This window comes from Mytilus californianus, unplaced genomic scaffold (genome assembly GCF_021869535.1).
Source record: "Mytilus californianus isolate M0D057914Y unplaced genomic scaffold, xbMytCali1.0.p SCAF_7, whole genome shotgun sequence".
Classification (NCBI taxonomy): domain Eukaryota; kingdom Metazoa; phylum Mollusca; class Bivalvia; order Mytilida; family Mytilidae; genus Mytilus; species Mytilus californianus.
In genome coordinates this window covers 16,503,710-16,514,603 of record NW_026262723.1, presented here as the reverse complement: position 1 = coordinate 16,514,603, position 10,894 = coordinate 16,503,710, and the positions used below count along the sequence as shown (strand labels likewise).

The following is a 10,894-nucleotide window of genomic DNA, read 5'->3' as shown; positions in this document are numbered from 1 at the left end:
AAGAAGTCTTTGCTCTAACTCATTTTGGGGAGAAGCAACAAATAATAATTTTATTGTCATTGGTTTGGCCGGGCCGAAGTTCCAACCCACAACCTCCGCACTTGAGGTGACGACACTGACCATTACACCAAAGCTCTAAAGGAAGATATTCTTTATAAAAAAAACTATGCCAAAGCAAAGCTTGTCAACCTCTAACTGTTTAAACTTGGTCCTGTGACCTTGAAAGTCAATTCAATAAGGTTCTTGCATTGACTAGGAGATAACATATCTCTTAAACCGAGAATTTGACATATTATCATAATAACTTCAGTCAATGGTCTAGTTTATAACCAAAGCTTCAATTGTTTGCAGAAATTGGAATATAGTTTTATAAACATCTTTAATCACTTTGCAACAAAAAAAAACCAGTATTGACAGGACTAAAATCAGTAGAATCAATGTACTTTTAAACAGTTTTATTTGTTCAGACTCCAATTCTTCTTGCGCAATCGTCTGTCCATTTCTTACAGGTTTCTGAAATGATCAAAAGCAATTTGTTAACGAGATCAGTACGCCCAAATACACTGTTTAGCATATAACTCTTAACCCCAGTTAGTTGTTGTACTCCCTTTCAATCAAGCTATTTCATTAAATCTATAAAGGGGAAGTTATGCTATTTTTTGCAATCCAAGTAATTATTAAGATAGGCAAAAAACATAAATAATATTTTACATGTCAAAAGCAATTGCTACAAATGTAAATCTCAATGTTTTACTTGTAGGATAAAGACAATAATTCCATCGTCAAGAACATAACAATGTATTATTCTAATGTCTCTAAATAAACAGAAGTTCTGCATGGTTGGCAAATGTTATATTGCTATAAGTGGCTCAGAAATTTGTGTATAGATATCCAAATTGCAAAAATAAACTTTTAAATAAATAAAACCTTCCACTTAAACGTATATTAAGATATTTAATTCTTCAATTGAAAAATACCTTATATTTTGGTCCTCCTGGCTTGTGTGGGGCCTGTTTTAGGAAGTCAATTAAGACACCCTCCATATCGGAAACCTTGGATTTTGGGAACACTCTTGTACAACTTTCTGAAAAAGTATTACAGAATTAAAAAGATATATTTCATTATTATTTTTAACTTCTTTAAACTTATATATATATATATATATATATATATATATATATATATATATATATATATATATATATATATATATAATAACTTTATGTAACTTTGCACTCTGTTTCTATCTAAAATAATAAGTGAGAAACATTATATTCATATTCATCATATGAATTATTTTTGAGATTAAAGTCAGATAAAAATTCCAATCTATATTAATGGCACTTGCTTTTAAATGTTCGACATATTTTCTTAATCAACTTACTCATGATTATCCTGCACAAAGGGTGACCTGTGAATGCCTCTTTTCCCTTTTGCCCCTTCAGACTGTATTTGGTCCATAACTGATTAGTGCCACACTTTTTCATCATCCTTCCTATACAGTTTGAAGGGCTGTGACCACCCTGTGACACCAAATACTGGACCTACAAAATTACAATTTAGTCCTGTTGTTATTTATTTATTTTTCGTGAAATCAAATAGTTGTTTTATAAATAATCGTGTCCATGAACCAATCTTAGCAAAACCTACTAATATTATTATTTTATTTCTTGTCCGTATCGAGTTTCTATAATGATTTTCCATGTATCGCTGTGTATACGTTATATGCAATTTTATATGCATTTGAATGTTTGTCTTCAATTACAGGTTTATTCTATTAATGCAAGATTTTTTTATTTATATATATAGCATGTTTCGCTTATATATATTTACTTTAAATTAATATATATTATCTTTAACTGTTAAAATCTGATATGACCTTTTCTCGGTAGATTGTTCTGGTGTTACATTATAAACTTTTACCCATCTATTTATTTGAAAGGATTTTCCCAACGTAAATGATCTGTGGTAATCAACACTGGTCGTATATGAATTTCTTTAATTGATGATATTACACCCGGTGTTTCGGATATCATTCAGGTCAAGTTTGACCAAGGCCGTTCATCCTCGTCAGGTGCCCTTGCGTAATATTTTTATTTACTATAACATTTGATTATGATTACTTTTTAACTATTATCAATATGTTTCTATCGTGTAACGTATCAAATGCAGTTACATTTTGCGGTAATACTGAATTGTTCATGACTGGCAAGTTACAATTAGTTTTAGTCAGACATAATCACATAAGATATTTTGTAAAATGAGGCCCAGCACTGGCAGCACGGCTATGGGTAGTCCAAAAAAAATATGACGTCTTGAAAGGATATTTTTGATTTTTGCTGTTGCTACGAAGTTGGAGGAGGGCGTCCACATTTTGTTTTGTCAAATAAGAAAGCCGTACAAAACGTCATTATTATTTGACTACGCTCTGGGTAGTTTAAATGATTAATTATGCTGTCTTCGGAAGCTTGATTTTATTTACCTCGTGTAAAAGTCATACCAGTAGCCCACGAGGCATGACAAATTGACACGTGATGGCATCATGCAGTGGTGAATGTGAATTTATGCCTATACTGTAGTAGTTAAATCTGTTAATCATGTAAATAGACTCATGCAAATCATACGAATGTCATGGAGAAAATAATGCAGTAATTTGTCTCAATTTCTACAAAATACATCGAATGTTTATTGATTTTATACATACCTCATAGACTGAACGCTATTCTGTAGAACTGCTCTTCTAGCATGTCTAGTGTCGTTGTTTTCCCAATTTAAAAAAGGCGGTGAGAGTATCCGGAAGTTTCGAACAAATTTTATCTAATGAAGAATTCTGCTTTAATACAAATTATTGTCGTAAATAATACATTTCTCAATTAAAATGTCTATCTTCGAATATGATAATACTTTAGAGATGCGATAAATGGATATATAGAAATGAAATACGAAACTAACTAATAAGTTACAACTGGTTCCCGGTTCTACAGAAAAGAAACCAGTTATTAGAATTCAAGAATTTTTTTTTTGGACATAACATATCATCATATCGACAGATCGAAGATGACTTTTTGTAATTAAAAATTAAAAGTAATTATTAAAAACAAAAATATTGCGGTGATATGGGAAACATGATTTATAAAGTTTTTCTATACTTATTAAAAAACATTTTTGAAACATTATCAAAAAACAAAATTAAAAACGTTGTTTTAAAATGTATTATTTATGTTCATCAAAAACATTTTTGAAAAAATGTTTTTTTTACGTTTAAAAAATGTTTGCAGAAACATTTCTACTATAGTTACAGAAAACGTTTCAATTTAACCTTTTAAAAACATTTCTTAAACGTTTTTTCGATACTAACTTATTTGAAACCTTTAAAAAACGTTTCTAAAATGTTCTGTGTTTGGTGGGAAGCTTGGTTGGGACGATCAAATACCATATGAAATAAGACATGAGAGGCATTCTATCGATGAAAACCTGAAAAGACGTTACTTACGTTAAATATGGACAGTACAGATGAACCTACCTTACATGTATTCACTGATTCAAGCACGGTAGCGTGAGAGCGCTTCTGCAGACTTTATAAAAGGGAAGGAATCTATCTTTATGTTGCCTTAAAATCGAGTGGCACCTTTAAGAAAGCTGACCATACCGCAACTTGAACTTATGCCATTAGTAAGAGTCCGATTATCGTCACATATAATGGCAAGTTTACGGAACATTGAAAAATGTGTACAAAGGAGTGACAATCAAATAATTCTACAATGGATATCTTTAAGAAAGCAACTTAAAACCTAATTAGCAAACAGAATTACCAAAATCAAAGAGCTCAAAGGTGAAAGTAGCTGGAAATATTACCCTACACAACACAACCCTGCTGACTTATTTTTACATGGCTTATCGTATGAACAATTAAAAATAGTAAACTATGGGTGCATGGACCTGATTGTTTGACAGACGAGAAACAATGGCCGAATGAATTCGGAATTGACAGTAAAGTTATGACCATAATTAGTAAGTACAATGAAAATCTAGAAACGCCAGATAACTATATACGGACGAAATCAATGTCGATAGATACAATTCAATCACAAGACGGTGCGTATCAAAGCTTACATACATAAATTTCTAGCAAACTGTCTTAATCGAGTTTCTGATCCTAGGTGAATGACCACAACATATCTGATACAACATGATATAAATAATGCAACAACAAAGTTGATTGAAGCTGTGCAACACCAAAGATACAGTGATACTTTTGAAAGCTTATCATCAAAGTCAAAACATAGCTTGATACGTCAATTACGGTTGTATCCTTACAAAGACGTATTAATACGATGTGGTGGGCGCATTAATTACGCACCGCTTCCGGAGAATGCACAATTTCCGTAATAATGCCATCAAAGCATAGACTTACAAACTAGGCATAGGAGCTAGCGTAACTTATTTGAGGCAGAAACATTGGATGCGTAATTCGAAAATGTTTGAGTTGTCGAAAAATAACAGAAGTTCTAAACAAAGCATGAAATCCTCTACCTCTACCTAATTAAAGATAGACTATCGTCCGAAGAACAATTTACTGTATTAGGCGTCGATTTCAACGGTGCACTTAACATAAAAGGAGAAAATGGGCTACTTCGAAAAGTGTATATATGGTTGTTTACATGTGCTAATACTCGAGCTATTCATCTTGAAATAGTTCCAGATATGAATCTTTACTTGAAAAATTAGGAAATTTGAAACCACATGGAAATTCATACTAAAACATGCCCCCTAGTACGGATGGTTTTGGGAAATACTAGTTGGACTCACTAGTATTAGCCTGAAAAAGATTCCATGACGCGAATGTCTATATTTACCGCTGTTACAGGCAATAGTTGTGGAAATTGAAACAAACCTTAACAGTAGACCACTTACCCATATATTTCGTCGGACATTGCAGATCCAGAGCCGCTTACTCCGTCGCATCTATTGTATGGAAGGCAGGTTAAATCTTTCCCGTATCCGTTACATACAAATGATAGAGACTGTTAAAGTGTCGATTTTACAAACAATCATTGAATATGAATTACCAAGTGAAAAGGAGATTACGTTTTATTAAACAATTCTTAGCAAGATAGAAACACGAATGTTTGAAATCTGTACGAGAATTTCACCGAGTGTCGGGAAGTGTAAAAATAGATGTAGTTTAAATATGCGATAATAATTCTAAACGTGCAACATGGAACTCGATGTAATAGAAACACTTACCTATTGCAACGATAGCCTTGTTCGATATGCGACGGTCCTAACTCTAAACTTAACCGACCAATTTTTAAGTTATATCCTTTGGATATTGGTGAATCTGATTCCATTATTATCCAGACGCAAAGATTTCAGCGAAAAGCCAAGACAGATGCAATAGACACTGATATTTAAGTGAAGTGACTGTAAAGTTATTTGAGAGACATTAATTTTATTGAAATATTTCACTTTATTTATATGTGAAATTTCTTTCAGTTCAAGGGCAATTTTATTCAATTTATTCACTATATTGAGCCACTTTATTCAGTCCCAGAGAACGTTGAGAAACAAACGAACTTTAACGTGACGTTGTGAAGATGTCATTAGAGAACTTCAATTTTAACGTCACTCTAGTATGTAGTTGTTACTCTATACCTTAATGTGGCTAACGTTATACAAATATACATCTTACAACGTTTGTCTCCTTCACAATATATACAAATTAATCTAACAAAGACGTCAACTAAAATGTTTAGTAGATAGTAAATTTTAAAATTTAAAATGACGTCAACAAACAAAAGTTTTTGTCGTTGATCATGTTGATAGTACATACCGTATATAGTATATAGTTACGTTTTTTTCTCAAAACGCACTCAAGACCCACTTGCACCAGGAATGCCCAAAATTAAAATATCAAAAACCCGATTCGGAATGTATAAATATCGAATCTCTTCATACGACGAAAAGAAACATAACTGTGCGTCTGATTTTGTTATGGGTTCTTTCAAAAGAAACGATTAAGTCCAAAACTTTGAATGCCATGTATGTATAAGTACTTGATACTTATAACTTGATTGCAGCTTAGTATATATGTAACAATCAGAAACGTGTCCTTCCCCCAAACGTGTTCATCCCTCAAACGTGTCCATCCTCCAAACGTGTCTTTCCCCCAAACGTGTTCATCGCCAAAATGTGTCCGATTCCCACAAATGTGACCATCTCCCAAACGTGTCCATATGACGTCACTGAACTGCAAACATGTCAGTTGCTAAGGGACATTTATGGGTCGAATACAAAATTTCAGTACATCAAATGGTCATCTCTAAAGATGAATTTGCAAATGAAGCCAGAAGTACATTTCCAACAATGGTTTTATAATAAAAGCATGAAAAGACTTGAATAAAAACTTGTATAAATCTTTCCCGAATCTTTGATGAGTTCTTATTTTTATAATTCTCAATAATAACCCAGAAAATGGATATTTTAAATGAAATTTTTTCCTTGTTTTCGTAAAACATTGGTAACGATATTTTTTATATACAAATTATCTTTAATAAAAGTCAAATTTGCTATTCTGTAATAAAAGAACATCTGAATTTTTATTTTAGCTGTGGACTGAAAGAAGGGAAAGGACTATTGTGGAACTTTTTGATGATCTTCATACCTATTGCCATATTGATCACGGTACTATCTATTGTATACTTCCTAATCTGGTACAAACTTTATGTAGAAGTTAAACAAATAAAGAAAACCCTAGGAAACCAAAGCATGGCATCAAAACAAATAGTTGTCGCCACTCGAAATATGTCCTTTTTCGTTTTAGTAAGCATTCTGAGGTTTTTAACACCAGCCGTTCATGCATTATGGGTATTTATCGACGAACCACCAAGGGCATTGTATGAAATCAACGCTTATGCTACCTGTTTTGGAGGAATTTTTAATGGAATCATTTATCTGGCTATTCGTCGTAAATAATTACAAGAAGATAGGTATAAGTCCTCGTGTAAGTGTTGTTGGCGTAAATGTGGGGTGTACATACGAAAATGAAAAATATAACATTTGGAATTTATTATGTATTTTCATCAAGATATTGGACATACATAGCGTATAGTCTCAAACACAAAATCATAGCCATTATGATCATCAAAGAAACCAACTTTCCAATTTCAGAACGAAGGACGCGAATTTCGTATACATAAGAATCAGCAATGGTGCTAACGAAGTTGAAAATTTCTAAAACAACAAAAAACAAAATAAGAATAATTTTGCCAAATCTGGCTTAAGTTTCTGCTTCTGAAGAAGAAACTCTAGTGTTTTTAATGGTAATAACATTTTGTCAACAGTTAATTTCCGACAATAACTACGTCAGTTGTTTTCATATTAGCTCAATGTGAAGGTATATCATTTTGTTTTGTTCACGCATCGTTGTCAATATAATGGAATTTGATACGACTGTCATACAAGTGAGAGGTTTAGCTAGATATAAAACCAGGTTCAATCCACCATTTTCTACATGAGAAGTACCAAGTCAGGATTATGACATTTGTTATTCATTCGTTTGATGTGTTTGAGCTTTTGATTTTGCCATTTGATTAGGGACTTTCCTTTTTGAATTTTCCTCGGAGTTCAGTAGTTTTGTGATTTTACTTTGTAACATCTCGTCAAAATATTTTATTGAGAAAAATACATTCAGAAGTTGCTTGAACAAAACATGTCAGTCATAAGGAGTAATTGATTAAATTAATTATTGGCTAAATGATATCCTTTGTTAACTAATTTTTGTAACTATATTCTATATTTTCCTGTTGCTGATTCTGGCCTTTCTACAATCGATTGTGAGTGTGTTACCCCCTTTATTGTGGCATAGGTGAATACGATAATTAGGGTTACATGCATCAATAATTATTGACACAATAGAATGATGGAGTACCCGGGCATAACTACCATATTTAATAATCCTAGTATATACATTCCTGATGTACCCCTCATATTTACTTTCACATTGATCATTTTTATGAATTAAAACAATTATACACTTTAATGCTAATGAATATAAATATTGAACAAATGGAAATCATTTGTAGCTTTAAAAATAGTGCAATACCTTTATCTCATGAGGATGGTAAGTTTTTTTTTATTTATCTGAATATTTTAAAGCTTTAGAACGCTTTAATAAAAAAGAAGTAGACTTATCTTTATTTGAAGTTTGTGCCTTTCAAATTCGTAGAGAAAAGGTAATATATAATTCTAATATTCCTCTCTATAAAGATATTTTAACTAAAATTGTAGAAATTGTTTCTTTTCTTAACATTTCTGAAGACAACTTTCAGCAATTTTTACTATTTTCACATATTTCGTTACATAATATCAAATCTTTCTTACCATTAATTCACTGTTTACTAATTTTACATTATCCAAATATTGCAAGATATTGAGCAATCAGAGGTAGGCCTCTATTATCGTTATTAAGCTATCCTCTAATTTCCTACAACAAATTTAAGCATATGTATAGAAACGCCAAATGCTTTAAAGTTAACATTTCAGCTCGGTGCCTTACCTTCAATGTACACAATTCAGACATAAATTATCATTGCATGACCAAGAAGCGCATTTTCATGAGAAAAAATATGTTCCTTGATTTGCAATGCGAGGAAAGTTAATTAATTTTGGAAAAACTACTTGGAATACATGCATAATGACCTTGATTGATAACGTTTACATAACGATAATCGTTTGTTTTAAAGTGTTCATTTGATCGAGGTTCATTAGACATTTTCAATATGTACTATTGTAAAAAATAAAGGCCTTTTATTGTTTAAGAATTTCAATTACATATTATATGGTAGCATTTATTACTCATGTTTTTAGCTCATGTTTATATCGTATGATTTATATTATTCGCATTATATCATTTTATCATCATAAATGAAAATAAAATAAAAAAAAAAAAGAAAAAGAAAAATAAAGAAATAAAAAAAAAAGTATTATTAAAAAAAATAAAACAAATAATAGTTATTACTTATAATTGCTATATCATATGTATATTTCCTTTATTGTTATTTAATGGATGTATATAAAAAATGTGTGAAAATACATGATTGATGGAATAATCATCTTTTTAAAGGGAGAACAATTATTGTAATCTGTAAAATTGTGTTTTATTTTGTTAATGTTCAATTGATAAATATTTGATATTAATTCTTGATGTTTGAAGTGATATAAGTAGATTTGACATGACTTTTGGACAAACTAGGTTGTAAACTATTTATCTAACTATTTCTGATATAATTATAAATTATTGATATCAATATGCTGTTATTAAGGTTAAAAATTGAGTTGCAAAATTCCACAACGTCTGTTATATGATTTTGTTGTCAGTACAAGCTAAAGATAAATGAATTCATGAAATTGAAACTGCTTTTATTGGTATACACGTTGATTTTATTGTCAGTAAATTAAAACCATACTTAATATCATTGTTATACACATATTAACATTAACAGTATTACAATCTGTCGATATCTATATTTTGACATTGCACAAGGTCATGTTTGACTGTTAATGACGTCTTAACACTCAATCAATTGGATGTTGGATGTGTACTGATTGATATTTAATCTTAGGTACATGATTTTTTATTAGGTGTTATTGGCTTTGAACTAGCTGTCAGTAACTGCAAGTTTTCTCAGATCTGTACTTTGTGTCTTTTTCTGTAATTGTGAGGGATGTATAAATTGCCACATCCGATCTGTGTTTTTGCTATGTGTTTTTCTGTATTGTATCGATATAATGAGTAAAGCCCTTTTCAATTGACTCTTATACCTTGTTCTACCGTTGTGCCGTTATGCCACTGTCGAGGGTTAGAGGAAAGTTGGCGCCTTAAAACATGTTTAACTCCGCCACATTCTAAAATTATGTGCCTGCTCAAGTCAGGAGCCTTTAGTTCTTTGGTTGTCGTTGGTTCATGTCTGTCATATGATATCACTTACACGTACACCTAGGACTAGACAAAGTACTTACAAAATCAATTTTGTCGAGTAATTCGTAAATTTTCGATTCCAAATATTTTCTCTTTAGAAGCGAATGTGTTGTACTTAAGATGGGGTCATTTGTTGAATAATACATTTTCAATAAATTCTTGATTTTCAGAATGGAAAGTCAGACAATCAGGTCAAATTGAATTAAATAATTCATGAACTGTGCGGGATACAATTTGACAAAGAATATTACTTTGGTATCTTTCACACTTTTCATGTTGGGACTTTATATAGGCGACTATACGGTTTGTGTTTTTCTCACTGTTGAAGTCGTACGGTTGCCTATAATTGCTTACACCCATTTTATTTGAAGTTTGGTAGATAGTTACAGTCATACCTGTATTAGACAGTCGCTCATGAAAATATACCAAAATTGACCGCTCAAGAAAGGCGACCTTTTAAATCGATTCCAACATCGCACTTGGACGGAATTGTTTTAGTGATTTCAATTGGTTGAGGGGTTATACTAATGACAGGACCGATGATAGGACAACGACAGGACCAAATGAAAATGACTTTTTTATTTCTCAAAGGATTTATCTCAAATTTAAAATCTAATAAGATTTTTTCAAAACAAAACGAAAAAAAATATTAAAAGCTTGCGAAAACGTGACCTGACCAACGTTTACAATGACCTGACCAACATCGACAATGACCTGACCGATGAAAAGTCCTAATTTCTTTGTTATTTTACTTACAAAATGTTTAAATTATTAAATTTTGATCCTTAATAATAAAGATATTATTAAAGAAATCAGGAAAACTATATTTTTTGGGTTAAGAAATTGTCCTGACCAACATTGACAATGACCAGACCAACATCGACAATGACCTGACCGATGTAAAGTCCATTTTTT

General features: G+C 31.4%; 1 long non-coding RNA gene across 1 annotated transcript; it reads right to left on the bottom strand.

Moving 5' to 3' along the window:
• Window positions 1-360: 360 nt before the first annotated feature.
• On the bottom strand, window positions 361-2,852 carry LOC127707823 (uncharacterized). The gene is made up of 4 exons (XR_007985029.1): window positions 2,705-2,852; window positions 1,385-1,544; window positions 978-1,084; window positions 361-513 (listed from the first exon to the last, which is right to left on the bottom strand). It is a non-coding gene; the product is annotated as an uncharacterized LOC127707823 (long non-coding RNA).
• Window positions 2,853-10,894: the final 8,042 nt, after the last annotated feature.